Raw genomic sequence first — 19,594 nt, 5'->3', positions numbered from 1 at the left:
CCAAAACTATAAATGTGCCTAGAAAGGATAGTTAAAAACACTATTAAAAGCTAGTATATGCACATGTATTTGTCTAAATCCAGTGGATAATTCAATGCTTCTTTAACTTGCTGAGAAATTACATGAACATGGAAAAAAAGCAGTGAGTATCTAGAATCATTTTATCTTCCTAATGGTAAAGCTGTTTCTAGATTCTAAAATCTAACTTTTCCTTTTAATAATAATCTTTATTGTTTTCCTGTGTTGCAAAGGGGCTTCTGCCTCATTGAAGATAGCAAATCTACATGTCTGGGAATGCCAGGAAAATGAATCTATTCTATGCCTGAAATGAGTATAGAACTTAACTGGGGGGAGGGGAAGGAACACTTTTACTATATAGAAGTGTTTTTATTGTAAATTTTGAATTTTAATTAATTTATTTTATTTCCATTTTAATTGTATATTTTTACGTCAGTAAAAGATTTTTTTTTGGTAAGTTGCTCTTCATTTCTAGAACTACATAATTTTAAAAATTTACCTCTTAGTTGTTCTCTTCCTTGTTATTCCATGGCACTAAGTGCCACATGCAGCCTCTCCTTGAACACATTCAGGGATGATGCCTCCACCACTTCCCTGGGAAGTCCATTCCAATGTCTAATCACCCCCTCCATGAGGAAGTGCCTCCTAATATCCAACCTAAACCTCCCCTGGAGCAGATTGAGGCCAGTGCCCTCTCGTCTTGTTGCTAGTTGCCTGGAAAAAAAGCCCAGCCCTCACCTGACTATAACCTCCCTTCAGGTAGTTGAAAAGAGTGATAAGGTCTCCCCTGACTCTCCTCTTCTCCAGGCTAAACAACCCCAGCTCCCTCAGCTTGTCCCTATAGGACTTTCCCTCTAGTCCCTTCATCAGCTTTGTTGCTCTCCTCTGGACCTCCTCCAACACTTCAATATCCTTCTTGAAGTGAGGGGCCCAGAACCGCACACAGTACTGGAAGTGAGGCCTCACCAGTGCTGAGTACAGGGGAAGAATTACATCCTTACTTCTGCTGGCCACACTATTCCTGACACAAGCCAGGATGCCATTGGCCTTCTGGACCACCTGGGCACACTGCTGGCTCATGTTCAAGCAATTGTCAACCAGTACTTCCAGGTCCCTCTCTGCCAGGCTGCTCCCCGGCCACTCTTGCCCTGGCCTGTAGCGCTGCCTGAAATGATTGTGACCAAAGTGCAGGACCCTGCACTTGGTCTTGTTGGATTTCATGCCATTGGCCTCTGCCCATTGACCCAGCCTGTCCAGGTCCTCCTGCAGCTTCTTCCTACCCTCCAGCAGATCGACACTGCCCCCCAGCTTGGTGTCATCTGCAAACGTACTTAGAGAGGACTCAAGCCCCACGTCATCAGTAAAAATGTTGAATAGGACTGGGCCCAGTACTGACTCCTGGGGACACTGCTGGTCACCAGATATTAGCAGGATGCAGCACCATTCACTGTCACTCTCTGGGCCTAGCCACTCAAACAGTTTTTAATCCACAAGCACTGTCATGCTGCTCCCATACTCCTCTTTATTAAGCCTGGTTTCATCCCCACTCCCCTTCAAACCAACTTTAAAGCTCTTTCAGTGAGCCCTGATGAGTCTTGTCCCAGGGTCCTTCTTCCTATTTCCTATTTCATCATTTCATGGTGGGTGTTTCATAACTCTGTTGTTCATCATCAGGTATTGCTGCTTCTCATGTCCATTTTTACATTATATTAATATCTTTTTCCAAAGAGAAAAAAAAAAAAAAATGATGGTGAGGCAGAGGTACAGATAAGGAACTCTTACTCATTTACACCAACAGATTTTTGGTGTGTTTTTTGTTGCATTATTTTGTTTGTGTGTTATGTGTTCTAACCAGAGCTTTAGAGAATGCAAGCCTTTTGAATACTCTTGTAAAATGTTGTTACTCTGTTCTCACTGTGCTGCATCATTTTTTTACACTTTTTGTTACAGTAACTGGCATTTGAAGTGAAACCATGACCTCAAAATTATTTTTAAATCAGTTATTTTTCATCCTATTTAAAATGTTCTTATTTCTGGGTAATTTGTAAACTTTTTTAATTCTCTGAATGCCAACTAAAGCAATTTTCTCATTTTTTTCTTTATCTATGTATATCTATGATCTTTTTCTGTTAATTCTTCCATTTTGATTTTTATTATCAGTCATAAGAGATTTACAGTTTTGTGTTGTGGGTTTTAGTACAAGACTGAAAAGGTTCATGCTGTTTCAATTTAAATTGTGAGAATGTGGCCTACTTTCATCTCTATCACCGCATCTGTAGATTTCTTCTATTCATGTCATACTAATAGGGCCAAGTTTAATGATTGTCCTGCCTCATTAGGTGGACTTACAGGACACATATGGAGACCTCACCAGGCCAAAAATAATTGTTCAGTCATGCCAAGAATGTGCTATCATATTGTCCAGACCTTTGTGACCTGATGATCTCAAGTAAATATTTCTTCTAGTTATTATTAATGGTTGCTGAGATATATTTCACAGCTTGACAAAACTAATTCATGGTGATCTGTCCAGATATACTTTCCATGATGACTAATACCTATTTTCTTGCATGCAGATGCAGATAAAAGAATTGAAACATATTGCTAAATTTTTCATTGATTATTGAATAAAATAAAATAATTTTCAATTTGTGTCTTGATGCTACATTTGATAGCAGCTTTTGTCAGAATCTAATGCCTTTTGTTCCTTTGCAACTGTAGAAATTTCCTGAATTTTGTTCATTGCTGTTTGCTATTTTTCTTACCATCTCTTATCTAGTTAGAAACAGAAAACATGTCAACATATTTCACTAAAGAAAACTGGACCAGAAATACGGTATTTCAGATAACTGTCCATAAAGGCTATTGGATTTTGTAGAATCATAGAATGGTTTGAGTCAGAAGGAATCTTAACGATCACCTAGATCCAACAACCCTGCACAGGCAGGGACACCTCTTACTAGATCTGGTTGCTCAGAGCCCCATCCAACTTGCCCTTGAATAATTCCAGGGATGAGGCTTCCACAGCTTCCCTGGACAACATGTTATAGTATCTTACCACCCTCACAGAGAAGAATTTCCTTCTTATGTCTAATCTAAATCTACCCACTTCAAGATTTAAACCATTGTTCCCTGTCCTATTTCTAAAATGCCTGTGTAAAAAGCCTCTCCCCAGCTTTCCTTTAGGTATCCTTCAGATACCAGAAGGCTTCTATGAGGTCTCCCCAGTGTCTTCTCTTCTCTAGGCTGAACAACCTCAACTTTCTCAGCGTGTTTTCATAGCAGATGTGCTCCAGCAGCCTGATAATTTTTGTGGCCCTCCTCTGGACTTACTCCAACGTCTCCATGCCCTTCTTTTGTTGGGGGCTCCAGAACTGGACACACAACTGCAGGTGTGATCTCATGAGAGCTGAATAGAGGCAGAGAATCACCTCCCTTGAAGTGCTGGCCACACTTCTTGTGATGCAGCCTAGGATTTGTCAATTCAGTATTTAGATCCTCTTAAATATCACAGCAATTTCATAATTAAATACCTACAAACTCTTCTTAAGATAATGCAGTATTTACATCTTCAATTCTCCTATTATTTTCATAAGCAATGGTGCTCTAAATATTAATGTTTGTATGGAATAAAACATATTAGTTCCTAATTATGACTAGAGAAGAATATAAAAATGTCTTGAGTAATACAGTTAATAGGTTAGGTGAACAATAACAGATTTTTACATTTAACTCCTTATTCGATCTTTCTGCTCCCGATCTTATCTGTTATTATTTTGTATAGTTAGTGGTGGCTTTCAAGGCCTTAAAAACTTAAATTATTGCATCTTAAAGTGGTAAATTTGACTTTCTGACTTAGTTGATAAAATGTTGCATGCTTTGTGGAGATTATGCTTTCATAGTATGATTAAGTCACACTTTATTGCTGGCTATTCTTCTCACACTACATTTCAGTGAAGCTGAAACATAATATTTCTGAAAGGGAGTAATGTACATGCAAGATCAGAAAAATGTCCTGAAAGTTAGGTGCTTAGGCATTTACCTAGTCTTGCTAAACATGAAAAAAATAAATTAAAAAATAATAAAAAAAATGAGAATAACACTTGTAACTTTAGTTGTGGATAAATTTGAAAATAAGAAACTGATGTGGAGCTTCAGAAAGCTGGTTGTGAAAGACAAATGCTCCTTGCCTAGTCAGAGGTTTCAGATGTGGTGTCTAATTATTACAATATAATTACCTTACATGCACATCATTTGCATATAAGAGTTACTAAATGAGTAGCCTGCTACTAACTTATCAGTAGGAAGTCTTATTTATCTCAGGAGATTAAATAGTCCTCTGTACATAAGATAAAAACATTAATTATAGACTGTTGAAACACTCAGGTAGTACTTAAGTGGTGTGTAAATGCTTGCTAGGACTTCTGTTGGGTTTCTATACCACTGTGTATTGTACTGAAGGGATAAATTAGGAACTTTAATAGGAGTTCATGTTCAGATTGAATTTATTTTATAGTTAACGAAATACAGTGTATCCAGCACACAACTTCCTTCAGTACACAGCACAGTACAAAACAGAGAGCCCTAAAATTAGAAAACTAGCAAATTCTCATATAAATGTTTTTAGTACTTTAGAGTCTCCTCAGTTTTCAATGAGATTATTAATTCTTCTGCATATATTTTTTAAAATGCATATAATATGAATATTTTCTATATACATGTTTTTGAATATGAAACATAGCTGCTATGAACTTAAGGAAGTGTCTCATTTTGTGAGGGTTGTATTTGGACTAGATATTCTGAAAGTGAATTTTCATTTCCAATTAGCTATGACTCACAGAGCATTAAAAGGCTGCAGTGAATTAGTTTCATTGTATATACAACTCAAGAAAATGTAAAACTTTGAGTAACTTTTCTATTAGCAGAAGAAAAGGTTTTTTCTTTCTTAATTAAAAAGCCTCTGTCATCTTAACATTGCCACATTAACAGAACAATCAGAAATAGTTAAAGCATGTATTTACAAAACTGCACTTGAAGTTAAACATTTCCTGTTGACAGGAGATGGGACTGATCTATAACAAGGCTAAATGATTCATTAAAATACTTCAATAAATCTTGATTTTAACAGTAAACTGAGACATTTCCAAATGCAAGCCAAGTATGCTGCTGTGTTTTTTGAATACCGCAGTTCTCAATACTCTGACTGACCTTTAATTTACAAGTTGGCTTGTACCAAGTTTTAACTTCCAGTTTGAAAGTATTATTCCAAAAGGGTTATTGAGATGAATCTGATGATTTTACAGTGAATTTTTTGTTTAGGATTATAGATACTGAAAGTAATTATTTAAATATTAGTGAGAAATGTGTAGAGCATAAGATACTCAGAACTATTTTCCTGTATGCTTTTGTGGGAAATAGTTCTTTCTTCCTTTCCATGTCCAGCATTGAGCAAATGCCAGTATCAGAATCTTTCCATTAGTGCCTGGAGTAGCCTAGAATGGTTGAGTTTACAAATATTTATTCATATGCAAAACAAATCTACAAAATGGATACCAGTTTAGACTTCAGTCCCATACATGTAGAGATGGAGCTTCTTCATCTGGTACCATCATAACATAAATGTAATGCCAGTTAAATGTAATGATACTGTTTTTCTAAAAATACCCAGTCAGATAGTAAGACCTAAATGATATGCTCATGCTTTCTATTTATTTTGTGATCAATGATGATGTAATGAATTGGCTAACAGTAGGTTAATGCCATTTGTATTTTCCACTTTCTCTCTATAGACTTTATAGACATTAAAATTCAATTTTACAGAATATGTGCTCTTCATTATATTTAGGATTAAAAGATTCATGTCTTTTAAGTGCTGAAAAAGCTTGCAATGTAGGATGATACTTAGCACTAATGCTTTTATTAAATCCAACAATGTACTTAAAGAGGTTTTTTAACAGGTTTTGTGTTGGCTTTTTTTCTCTCCTAATAAAACCCACACAAGTCTTTTCAAGGGAATGACAAAGACATCATTGCAAGTAATATTTTAATTTTTTTTGTACCTTGTCATGCATCAACATTGTTGCTTCAAATATGGCATGAAGAGTTGAAAATCATCAGTCTGAGTCATATACAGTGACATTTTCCTCTCCTATTTTATTTATTATTTTTTTTCAATAATATATATTACATTTACTTCTCTCTTTCCTAAATTGCTGATCCAAATTACAAATATTAAGAGATCTAGGTATCTGGGATGCATTGGCCAGAAGATTAATAAGACCAATGGTATGAATTTAAGCAAGTATGATTGAAGGAGTAGTATGTGTTCCTTTTTTCTTGTAAGACCTGCTATGTTTAATACAGTTGCTTCACATGAGAAAAGGAATGGAAAGCAAATGAAGAAAATTTAGAGGAAAAATCATGGTGTTGAGTAAAGACAGAACCATCTGGGTAATAAAATAATAGTTATGTTTCTAGAATGAATTGACAGTTACTAAAGACTGAATCTGAAAAAGTATTGCAGAATATGATGTAGGAAATAACCTTGATGTGCTTGAGAATGTGGATAAAACATTTATAAACGTTCTGACATTTCCAAAAGTAATTTTTAAATGTTTATATGGCAATCTTGGCAAATTAATTTTGGCAATTTTTTAAATGAATGAATAAATAATTGCATTTTTAATGAATAAATTGTTTTATAAGTTCAAATTGTATATCTGTAAATAATACAAATATTAAAGATATGGAAAAGGTTTACATTTTCATCTGTGAATTTGTGCAAAGCTTCCTCATTTTGAAAGCAGAAAACAGGAGTGCACTCATTTTTTTATGCAGAGATCCAAAAATATTTGAGCTTCCAACTCATCCCTGTAACTACAACATAAAGAAAAAGTATACCATGGTCAAATTAAAATAATTTTTTCTTCTCTTCCTACTTTAACCAAACTGGAAAAACATAATTTCAGACCAAAAGGCACATTTTGTTTCAACTGAAATGCAATATTTTATTTTGTTCAGGATTTCTGATATTTTAAATTAAATTTTAAACTCAACTTACATGTGGTGGCTTTGAGAAGAAAGAAAGTCTAGAAAACTAGTATTCTAAAAAGAACTGAAACTATTCAATTGCCATTGAAAAGGAGAGAAGAATTAGATGGAAATGGAGGAACAAGAAAAGCTTTCAGCACATGAAAAGTTGTTGGAAATGAGAGTTTCCATGTTGACGGGGGTACAATATGTAGTGGGTTTACACTGCAGCAAATTTTTCCATGTTCAGCATTGGGAACCACTTTCTAATAAAAACAGTCAAATATTGGACCATTCATCATATTCATCATATTCAACCATAGATATTCCACTATCCATGATTGAATTCTTTAGGAACAAGTTAGAATGCTTATCAGAAAGGATGACAGTTTATATTGTGAGACCAGTAGAGTAGGGAACAAAATTACCTGCTAAACAACCTTATTTTCTAGATAAAATTTGGGATAGATGGGTTCCTCAGCCAAGATAAAGTCCATTTTTACACTCAAATCTCATAAGCTTACTTTATTTCTAAATTTTAGAATGGTATGGGTTTTTTTTATTTGTATTAAAAGTGCAATTCTGTTCTTAGTTCTGAAATTGTGAATAGACTGGTTTGTATTACCTCTCACTTGAAAATAATGATAATATATTTCTGCTTTTTGCAGCCTCTCTTCAGACTCTCACATTACAAAACAGCAGATAGATTGCAAGAATTATTTGTTTTCTTTAGACAGCAACTATAATAAGTAAATTAATTAAACAAGTGGCAATCGCTTTCAAGAGGCAAATAAACTTTATATGGTCATGTGGGAGCCAGTCCATGAGAATGAAGTGGAAGAATATCACAAAAACCACTCTGAGATAAATATTCATAGTTTTTTGCTGAGGGAAACAAAGTATTTTTTCCCCTGGGACTTGCCTCATGCAAGTCATTACAACATGGCCAGTCCAGCAAGTGAATGTGTGCAAATAAGAGATTTTTCTCCAGTTCTAGTGACAGGACAACTATTTCTAAATTCAAAGGCAGGTTATTCTTTTGCACAGAGGGAAACAATTGCATGTTTATGAGCTATCCTTAAACGTGTTTTCCTCCAGCACTTCTTTTTTGTTTGAGTGGCAGCTGAAATGATGAGTAATATACTGAATTAAGTGAAAGGCTAAATGAAGCAATTAACTATTTTTTTCCCAACACAATGAAGGCACCAAGAGTGATTTAGAATAGCTGGATGTTGACCCTTTTTTTTTTGTATGTGAGTCAGAGCAGCAGAGGCAAGTGTAATCCCAAGAAGGTTTGTCTTTGATCCTTTTTACAGCCCCTTGAGCTCATGTTATTCAAATTCATGTATCTTTCAAGTGTATGAAACATTTGCATTTCCCATTGGGAAATTCTGAGGAACTCAGGAAGGAAGGAAGGAAATATTCTTCCCTGCCTAGCTGTCTTATTACTAAGATAGCTACCACAGCTTTATGACTGTTACAGGCTATGTTTCCTGTTTTGATGTGCATTTCAGACTTTCCCTTATGTTAACCTGCAACAGAATGTGAGAGACTAGAGCTTTTTGCTGCCATGCAGAGCACAGGTATCCTGGACTTGATGCCACAAATAAAATTGTACTGGCTTTACAGCATTTTCTAGTGTGCATATGAGTATATTAGAGAAAGCTTTACATTTTTTTTTAATCAAATTTTTTAAAAAAGTAAGTTGCTGGTTTTTGTCTTTCATGAAACTTCTTTTTAGCCTGACTTCTAATAATTCTAATAATTCTAATAACTGGCCAGATTAGGCCAGTTTCATTTGAAATGATCCAACATAATTAGAAATTGAAGTGTTTCTGACACTTTTACATAATAGTTACACTGTACAAAATCTACTTTACATTTGTTTATAAGACTGAAATTTGAGATTAACTTTTCTATGTTGGATAATTTAATTCCTTCTGACTCGTTTTTCAATATTGAATATGTCATGGACACCAGAGAATCACAAGAACAGCAGGATAACAATAAAACGTGACAGAAAGTAACAATGCCCAGCTGATAATTTTGCAAAATTATCACTTTGCTTAGCTAATGTTGCTGTGATACTGGAAGTACAGGTGTTCTCTGTTCTTTCTTAATTCCTTGATTGCTCCTTTTTCTGGTTTTGTGGCTTCACTACTTTCAGTCTAAATTTAAAAATATAGTGTTTTGTTCCTCATTTAACATTTCTAGTATATACTTTTGCACAGCTGATGCTGTTTTTCCCTCTGACATCACATAGTAAGTGTCCTTTCAATAAACATAATATGTATGATGGCAGATTCAGCATCAAGAACAGTAAAGGTGGTGGTGTCCTTAAGCCATTCCTCTTTCATGGTTAGCTCCCAGCCTTTGCATAGGGGAAAAAATACTGTAGGAGTTGTCTCTGCCTAAACATAAAGAAAAACTTCTTTACTGTGAGGATAACAGAGCATTGATACAGGCTGCTCAAGTGGTTGTGGAGTCTCTGGAAACATTCAAAACCTGTCTGCATGTGTTCCTGTGTGAATTACTCTTGGTGATCCTGCTCTAGATTAGATGATCTTCAGAAGTTCCAGCCAACCGCTATCATTCTGTATGGTTAAACACCAAATCAGGCCAGAGGGATTGTGTGCTCTTGTAGGTGTCCAAGTTTTCACTGGATGTTCCCTGAGTTATCTGCTCTAATTAGACCTGTTTTGAGCAGGAGACTGAATTGGATGACCCCTAAAGTTCCCTTACAATCAAAGTTATGACTCTGTGATTTAATTTGTCCCTTGTAAAAATTAACACTCTCTGAAAAAAAAAAAAAAAGTATACTGTATACAGAGCATGACAGATCGAAATAGTATATTTTCTCTCTCCTTTATCTGTCTGTACCTTACTTGTTTTTTCCATAAAAAAATAAAGTTGTTTTTTTTTTAAATACCAAGTTTTACTAGAATTCATTGGAGAACAATTCTGAATTATATTAGTAATTAATCATAGATTGTACAGGGCTTACTGAAATAAATTGATTTATTAATGAACATATGGATATATAAATGCTTTCCAATTTTCAGTTTAATATTCATCCAGACATTCCCATTCCACCTTTGCCAGTATCCACATTGTCCTAAATAACTAGCTTACTGTTGTTCTCCAACTACTCAGTGAGGTAAGAAATGGTCTCACTATGAGGAGAATGCTGTGTGCTGCTAAGACCATTACCTTCTTTATCAAATTAAAAGGTTCAGTTCAGGTCCTTAGATATTGCAGGGGTTTTTTTTATAATAAAAAAAAAATGTGCAGTGGTTGAATTCTACTTATATAATTTTGTTTTGCATGCTAAATTTTTTAAATAAATTTCTCAGGGGCGCAATTATTTTGTTCTTGGTGTCAAAATTCTGTGTCATGCTACTGCTAATCATTTACCAGAAATTATTAGTTACTTTTAGTGGTCTGTAAATGGTTCTTACATGATTATTTTAGACACATTGTGATGAAAAGACCTGCTTCAATGCAACTTAATGGGATTTTTGGTTAATTTAAAGGTAGTAGGATTGCAGGGTTTCTTGATATTATAGTATTATTAACAAGTTGATAATACTGATAGGAGATCATGATCATCTCCTCTTTTAGTTGTTTCCCTTAGTTGTTCCCTTTAGTTTATTGCTCAAACTGTTGCTCTGACAAGGAAGAGTACAGTGTCATTTTATATTCAATTATCCACTGTATTCTAAAAGAAGCATATTTGCATGAGTGAGGTCTAGATAAGGTTTGGAAGTGCTGACACCAGCTGCTAGAAAGGGCTCACACAGGGATGGTTGGAATGGCACTACTATAACACTTCCTGACATAGTTATATTTGAGAATTATTTCTCTGAATACCTACTAAAGTCCGACCTTGGCTATCAGCCAAAATTTTGTTTGAAAAAATAAATAAATTGAAAAAATAATCCCAAACCCCTAAACAGAAAATGCTGCTACATATGGGGAAAAACCAGAGAGAAGCAAAAAAATTGAAGAAGTTATCTAAACACTGCAATCATTTTAATGGCAGGGAGAGTAGAAAATTAATTTGATCATTGTGATCTCATTTCCTGCAAATACTTGAGGAAGCAAATTTTAGTAGAATTAACATATGTAATTTTTTGTTCATAAGAGCTAATTTTCAAATATAAAAAGACTGGTTTTAATTATAACTATAACTTGAAATTTTCTTATTAAAAAAATATTTATCTTATTTATCTCCCCTTGTGTTTGGTGCCTATGTGTTTAAATCAGATCTGTCTGATCTTTTTACTTTGTTGCATTATTTCTTTATGTTCTGCCGGAGTGATTTTGACCTTTTACATTTACGTATTTTCTGACCCTGCAGATTCTGCCTTCTATTATTAACCTTTTTCCTCTGCACCAAGTGTTGTCCTGACACCCATACCCATACAACTATTTGTGCATTTGACCAGTTCTTTGTTCAGATCGCTTTCTCCAAGACTGATAGATGTCACTGAATGATATTTAGTGAGTACTTTGCATACAGAATTATTCTCAGGAAGCCTTTAGAAATATGTCTTGATTTGTAATGAATGAGTTTTATTGCTTTTGAGTAACCAGTCGATGACCCCCTAGCTTGTGCTGCCAAATCCATTCCACAAAGAGCAGCAAAACTGTGCCTGGATTGTGACAAAAGTATATTCCCCCAAATGACCTCTGTCTCTGCAATCACTCTTTGTGCTGTTCAGCACTGACAATGTGCATGCTCTTCACTGTTCATTGTGACGGTCTGAGTGACACATCGCACAATGAATAATAATGTGTCATAGCTGCAAGTAGTTAGAACTTCCCTCATTTCTAGCACCTTGCCTACCAACATCCTCTGCTCCCATGGTTTTGTGACAAAGGGCTGGGATATATTTGTATACTTGCTCATTTAACCAAAGCAGAAATTCTTGCCATTCTAAGAGCTTAACATACATGGTCTTAACAAGGGTGGTTACCCTATAAGAATTGCACTTAAATACTTTACAGAATCAAATCCCAAAGGTGCGTATGGGTATAATACAGAACTAGCCTAGAGTAAACATTCAGTTTGCTAAAGAAGGAATGTTTGAATGTTTGAAGTTTTCTGCAGCAAGGTAAGGAAGTGGTAATGCAGATGTTATCTCTGTCTTAATATTAGCATATTCTGGAAGTAAATTTTAAACTGTGATTATATTGTCTAATATATTTTCTCTTTGCATAGAATCACCCTAATTTTTATGACAAGTTTTTGTTTGCCTTGGGGTTTGGTGTTTTTTTTTACTGACCAGCAAGCTTAATGTCTGACTCATAATCCTGCCATGCACTGCCTCCCACCTAATACTATAGTGATCAGCTCCTGGTTTTCTGCTGTCCAAAGGCAGTAAGCAATAGAAATTAAGTCTTTTGAGAAACGGGACAGGCATAAAATCTTAGTATGCTTAAGCTCTCAGGAATGGTGCCGACTACCTACAAGAAATACCCCTTAACACTGCAAGGATATACATGGACATAAAACATTTAGCATGTGTTGTTTTCTGTTGTGTTAGCAAAGAAACAAAGTGTTCATGTTTGAAAGGCTTTTAAAGATGGAGACATATTGGAGTTAGGTGATTAATGCCCTTAGACAAAATCTGTAGATCATAAATTGTGATCACGAAATGTTCCAATCCATAGGTTTAAGCACCTGCATACCTTTTAAAATCTGTGCTAGAGACTTTGTTTGTAGAATAAATTGAGGTTTACTAATGTTTTGATGTTTTTCAGAAAAGTTTATATTGAAGAATTTCAGCAAGCTCAATAAGAACTTCTTATCTTAAACACATTATTTTAATGGTAACAATGTTAATGCCACTCTTCCTACAAACAAGGAGAAAATCCTAGACTATTGAGTTCAAGGACCAGTCTGCATCTACTTCTCATTCCAGTGTACTCTTCTGTAGATTTAAGAAGCATATTATTTGCAATAGCTACAAGCTACACTATTTCAGAATAACAGATGTTTTAAAAGTTCTATTACTAAAACATCCATTGCTAAAGTGCTTTTGACCGTAAAAAAACATGTCCATGAATATATTTAGGCATTACCATATGTTATGATAAATATGTGTGTACACAGATACATGTAGGTATCTGTATAAAAAGCAGGAACAAACCAATTCTGAATTCTTATGTCTGTGGTAGTCATGAGGGAAATGAAACAGCTATTACAGTCTAATTCTGTGAATGCACTACCTATTTGAATTCTTAAGAAAATACTAGGGGAAAATACTTGTATAAAAATAATTATTTTGGAACTGCTTATTTATTGGTATTTATTTTTTTTAATAAAGAAGTATCAACTGATATATTTATATCTTCCGTGTTTATAATTTAAAAAAAAATAAATTTGAGGGTAGGGGCAGTAATTAAAAAATAACAGCAACAAAAACATGAAAAAAAACCCCAGTTTCTCAAAATAAGAGTAGTTTGTTATATCAGTATTTTTTTTTTTTTTTAACTCTTTAATTTGTATTTAATTTTCATATTTCTGGGGAAAGTTTTTAATATGAAGTTGAGACAGTTTTATAACCTTACTTTAGGAAAGATTGCATTAAATTGGTACTTTGAACCTTTGAAATATCACTTATAAATTCCTTTTCTAGAAAAGGAATTCTATTAAAATGTACTGTATGTACTTTAGGACCACAGACGGTTAATTCTTTCTTCTGGATCTATGCCTTTACATATATTGGAGTCATTAAATGTCTTTTCCAAAAGTGATGATTCATTCTAGTTGGCTCAACTTTGAAGAACACATTTTAAATTGATGGATTTAACAAACATTTCTGTAACTGTTTTTTAAAACAATACTTTAATAATTGAAACACTTTTAATTAAAACCTATGTAATAGAATTATAGAATGGTTTGAGTTGAAAGAGACTTTAAAAAACATCTAGTTCCAACCACTCTTGCCATCGGCAGGGCCATTTTCCATTAGACCAGGTTGCTTCAAAGCTCTATCCAACCTGGCCTTGAACACTTCCAGGGAGGGAGTATCCAAGACTTCTCTGGGCAACCTGTTCCAATGTCTCACCACTCTCAGAATAAAGAATTTCCTCCTAATATAAAATCTAAATCTACCCTCTATCAGTCTGAAGCAGTTACCCTTCATCCTATTGCTACATATCTCTGGGCCTTCCAATTTTTACTAAATGTGGTTGTGAGAAAATGCATAGAAAATTTTAAAACTTCAGCCTAGCATTAGTTTTCTTACTGTCCAAAGACTCTCAGTATTGTAAACTTTGATGCTTATACCACTTCTTGTCTCTTAAAGGATAGGTATTTCTATCAGAATATTGAAGATGACTTCCACCTGCAAGCACAAAGGAGTGTAAAATAAATGCAGTTGTAAGAAATCAATCTAAGCTAGTGGAAAATTGTAATGAGAGAGAATTACAAGATCTGAGACTCCCTAAAAAGTAATCAGTACAAGTGTTAACTAAATCCAGATTCTTGCCTATGGCCTCTTGGTTTTGATCTTTTCCTACTCCTAAATGGTCTTACAAATCATGATGTGCAGCTTCTTAACCAATGTTTCATTCCTTGCAGGTTTTTTATTGTCTTCATCACCACAAATAGTCCCCTTCACAACAACCTCTTCCTTAGATCTGGAAGATCACACCTGATTCAGTAAGGTGAGTTCTCATTTAAAACTGTACCATGCCCAGTGGAAATTAAGGTTATAGAGTTGGATAGGAAAACTAACTCTGAAATATTGATTAAAAATAAATTAAAAAAAGTTTGTGCTTCAAATAATCATGATTCTTGCCATCATTTTCATCAGTTGTGACTGGCAGGATTTCTTATGATCAGGATGACATGAAGCCAAAAAAGAATGAGAAATGTTCTCAACAAAAAAATTTCCTTTTAGAACTTCTCAAAGGATCCTATTCTAATGGATACAAAGATGTTTATTTGCACTAAACCTGTTTCCTCTTACTGTCTCCAAACTATAGTTGTGTTTTCCAGTTGTAGTCATTCCAGGGCTTAAGTGCAAATCCAGTGCAGATGGGTCTGAGCTATTTTTCCACTTACATTGCTTTATAAAATGAAATCTGTGAAACTACCTATTATGGAATAGCCTGTATTCTCTTTAGAATTGACACCATAGTGGACTGGACAGACTATTGGTTTGTTCTGGAATGGCAATAACCAACTAAACTGCAAAATAATTTGAAGAGGTTTATTATTATCTTAAAGTTTTTCATCCACCTCTTTAGGATGATACTGAAAGAAAATTAGATATTTCACATTTCATATGCTCTGTAAAAGATGTACTATTTTAATGGGAATGTGGAGATAGAAGGGAAAGCTGACCACTGGATGAGAAAATCCAGAGAAAACAAGGTAAAGATTGGTCTTTTAACTAATTTATACCAAATTTTTAGAGCACTTGTGAGTAAAAATATGCTTCCGCCTGCCTTTGTTTGGTCCTAAATTGTTCTCTGACTTTTAAATCTAAATATTTCGAGTCAACATTTGTCTACCTGGACCTCCAAAAAGCATTTGACACTGTTCCCCATAGAATTCTCATAAAAAAACTGGCTGCTCATGGCCTGGATGTACAGACAATCTGTTGGATCAAGCACTGGCTGAACAGCCAGTCCCAAAGAGGGGTGGTCAGTGGAGTCAAATCCAGCTGGCAGCCAGTCTCAAGTGGTGTTCCCCAGAGCTCAGTGTTGGGACTGTTTTTTTTTAACGTCTTTATTGATGATCTTGGTAAGGAAATACAATGCGTCATCAGTAAGTTAGACTGGAGTGTTGATCTGCATGAGGACAGGGAGGCTCTACAGAGACACTTGGATAGATTGGATTGTTGGGCTAACATTAATGGTATGAGCTTCAACAAGGCCAATTACCAGGTCCTGCACCTGGGCCACAACAACCCCCTATTTTCCTTGGCTGGTGTAGTGCACATTATGCACTGACATACTGCAACTGCTCTCCCTATTCCCATTACTGGTCCAATTAATAGTCCATCCCATTAATAGTCCATCCTGTTCAACATATGCAGGAAGTATTATTTGCATTTTACAGCTGGAGTGACAGGTGTGCAGAGAAATCAAATAATGTATCTTGAGATCATGCAAAGACTCTGGAAATACAATCCTAGTGGATCCTGGATGTAATGCCTTTTTTGTCCTTAACACTGGCCACAATTTTACAAGCTTGGAAGGTAAAAAAAAATGTTCTCACATATGTTACAAGCATTATATTATTTTGATCCATTTGAAACTGGATACATCTAAAAAACCAGTTTCTGTTGTTTTCCAATAGCCAAGAATAAGCCATTAGTGCTTTAAGAAGAAGAAAAAAAAAAAAAAAAAAAAAAAGGGTTGAAAACATCCACTATAAAAAGCATATTTTTTTTTTTATATTGACCCATAAGGGCTAAATGGAAATTTGTCTGATATGTAAAAATTATGTTCAGAGAATAGAGAATGCTGAAGCTATTTAGTTGGAATAATTTATTTAGAAAGTTATAAGTACCTGAAAATAAATCTTAACATTATTTTTATTTCTGCCATGATTTTTTTTCTTTCTTTTCTGTTTTGGCAATTCTGTCAATGATCTCTCTACATACAGCATTTCCTTTCCTTCTCAGTTTATTGAAAGCTATAACTTTATCTGGGATCTTGCACAGTTAAAGCAAGCCATTATTCTTTTTGTGATGAAAATTTCCTTGACTCAGAGATTAGACTAAAGGTCTTTTCCCCATATCAGAATGTCACTTTGAATGTATGTTAAGCCTGAGGACAAAGTAGAACAATATGACTGCTAGTTTGTTTCTCAGTAATGTTTAGAAGTTAAGATTTTATTCTGAATAAATACAAATTGTATTTTCCAGTCACAATAACTTTACAGGACAATAAATTAAGATGTCTGATACATTCATGTCTATGCCAAAGTATCATATTCTTGCTAATTAAAAGTAACGGAAGAAAACAAAAATGCTGTCATGCTTTAAAGATATTTTTTCCAAAGTGATGCATCCCTCATGTCCAAATCTAGTTGTCTATATTCTTAAATTTTGTCTTCTTAAAAATTCATGTAAAATAAACAGTTCTTTTTCACCTCACTGACACTTTGCAGCCTAAATGATGCTGTGATTTATAAAGCCAAATACATACTACATGGGGCATGTGTCATGTTCCAGAAGCCAGAGACATGGAGATTATTGTGGAATCTCACAGAGACAAAGTACAATATTGAGTGTTAAAAGACAAACAATCACCAGGGCTGGTGAATGGCTTATGGAAGATCGGGCAGAACCCCCTTGCTTTCCAAGCTCCCTTACTCTAGTGTGGAGCCCAGGTGTGGCTGGGTTGGGCCTTCCCTACCCTAGTATAAGTTGTGCAGCAGGTACACCCCTTTGTCCTGGGGGACTCTGTCGAGAGGATCTAAAGGTGATCCCAAATGGTGAAACGAAGACACTAACGAGGTCAGATGTCACGTACACACCAAACTTCATTGGTATTGCACAACAAAAATTCAAAATCCCTTGAGTGGAAAAGTCAGAAAAAGACAGGAAAGTCAGGAGAAAACAGACCTCCACCTAGATTCTGTCCCATTGACCACAACAAAAAAAAATTGGCTTCATCCTGGCTCAAACCAAGACAACAACTCTCTGACTTCTTCCTTTCAACCGGTTCATGATCCACATCACTACCTGATCAAGACCACACTTCCTCAGTTTATCTATGAGGATGCTGTGGGAGACAGTGTCAAATGCTTTACTGAAATCAAGATAAACCACATGTACCACCCTACCATCATGTATCCACCTAGTTAGTTCTTCATAGAAGGCTATGAAGCGGCAGGATAGTTACCACCATGGTCAGCGATGTCATCAGGTGAGGAAGCGCTTCACTGTAGTGATAGTATCACAGCTTTTTATAGTTACAGTTGACATCAGCCCCTCCTCTGTGTACATGCGTGATGTATCTTCAGGGGGGGTCTCACATGCTGGCTTCTTTCCCACAAGTCTTCCTCATACCTTGGCCTGCAGGTCTTTGGCTTAGAAGTGAGAGGGGTAGGTACTGATCTGTGTTCTTCCTTCCACAGCATGAATATAAAATGAAGGAACATGCTCTATTCTCAGGTACTTCTGCAGATCTATCTAGGCACTATTGAAATCAAAGGCATTATTCACAGACTGGCTCCATCCTCCTTATACTCGCCCTTTAGATCTTTAGACATTAATAAGGTTTGCTCTCAGTCTTCTCTCTAGGATAAACAGTCCCAGCTCTCTCAACCTTTCCTTGTAAGAGAAATGCTCCGGTTCCCCAGTCATCTTTGTTGCCCTCCACTGCATCCTCACCAGTAGTTTCCTGTCTCTCTTGAACTGGGGAGCCCAGAACTGAACACAGTATTCCAGATGTGGCCTCACTAGACCAGAATAGAGGGGGAGGATTACCTCCCTCGACCTACTGTCCACACTTTACCTCATGCACCAGAGGGTACCATTGGCCTTCTTGGCAACAAGTGCACAATGCTGGCTCACGGTTAACTTATTGTCTACTAGGACTCCAAGATCCTTCTTCTCAGCACTGCTTTCCAGAAGTTCAGCCCCAAACCTATACTGGTGCATGGCGTTTTCCCTCGGAAGGTGCAGGACCTTACATATGCTCTTTTTGAACCTCAATAAATTCTTCTCTGCCCAATCCAGGTCATGCTGGATGGCAGCAAAGCCCTCTGGTGTGTCAGCCACTCCTCTCAGGGAGAGAGGTAGGTACTGAGCTGTGTTCTTACTTTTCTATCATCAATGAACATTCTGAGGACACACTATGTCCTCATATCCAGGTCACTGATAAATATTTTGAATGAGATAGTACCTGTCCAGGTGTTGCTGGGTGGCAGCACAGACCTCTAGACCTCTATAGTATTATCCAACGCTCCCAGTTTGGTATCATCAGCAAACTTACTGAGGATACACTCTGTCCTCCAGGTCATTGATAAATACATTGAACAAGATAGGACCCAGTACTGACCCCTGGGGAACTTTGCTGGCTACAGGCCTCCAACTCAACTCATTGAAGCAACTCATTGCTTCATTAATCACAGAATCACAGAATCATAGAATCATCAAGATTGCAAAAGACCTTGAATATTATCAAGTCCAAAGGTCCACCCTAAAACTTGTAACCACTAAACCATCTCCCAAAACACCACATCTACCCATTTTTTTTACCACCTCTAGCTTATTCCAATGGCTTACCACTCTTTACGTGAAGAAATTTTTCCTAATATCCAATCTGAGCCTCCCCTGGCTCAACTTGATCCCATTTCCTCTTGTCACAGAATCACAGGATCACTAAGCCTGAAAAAGACCTTTAAGATCATCAAGTCCAGCCTATGACCTAACACCACCACATCAGCTAGACCATAGCACTAAGTGCCACATGCAGCCTCTCCTTGAACACATTCAGGGATGATGCCTCCACCACTTCCCTGGGAAGTCCATTCCAATGTCTAATCACCCCCTCCATGAGGAAGTGCCTCCTA

The 19,594-nt window shown here is 35.9% G+C and overlaps 1 pseudogene; it reads right to left on the bottom strand.

Annotated features, from left to right (window-relative positions):
- Positions 1-539: 539 nt before the first annotated feature.
- On the bottom strand, positions 540-18,680 carry LOC104389113 (annotated as a pseudogene).
- Positions 18,681-19,594: the final 914 nt, after the last annotated feature.

This window comes from Chaetura pelagica, unplaced genomic scaffold, assembly GCF_000747805.2.
Source record: "Chaetura pelagica isolate M959 unplaced genomic scaffold, ChaPel_1.0 scaffold335, whole genome shotgun sequence".
NCBI lineage: Eukaryota > Metazoa > Chordata > Aves > Apodiformes > Apodidae > Chaetura > Chaetura pelagica.
Note: the sequence above shows the minus strand (reverse complement) of the source record. Positions and strands in the feature narration are given on the sequence as shown.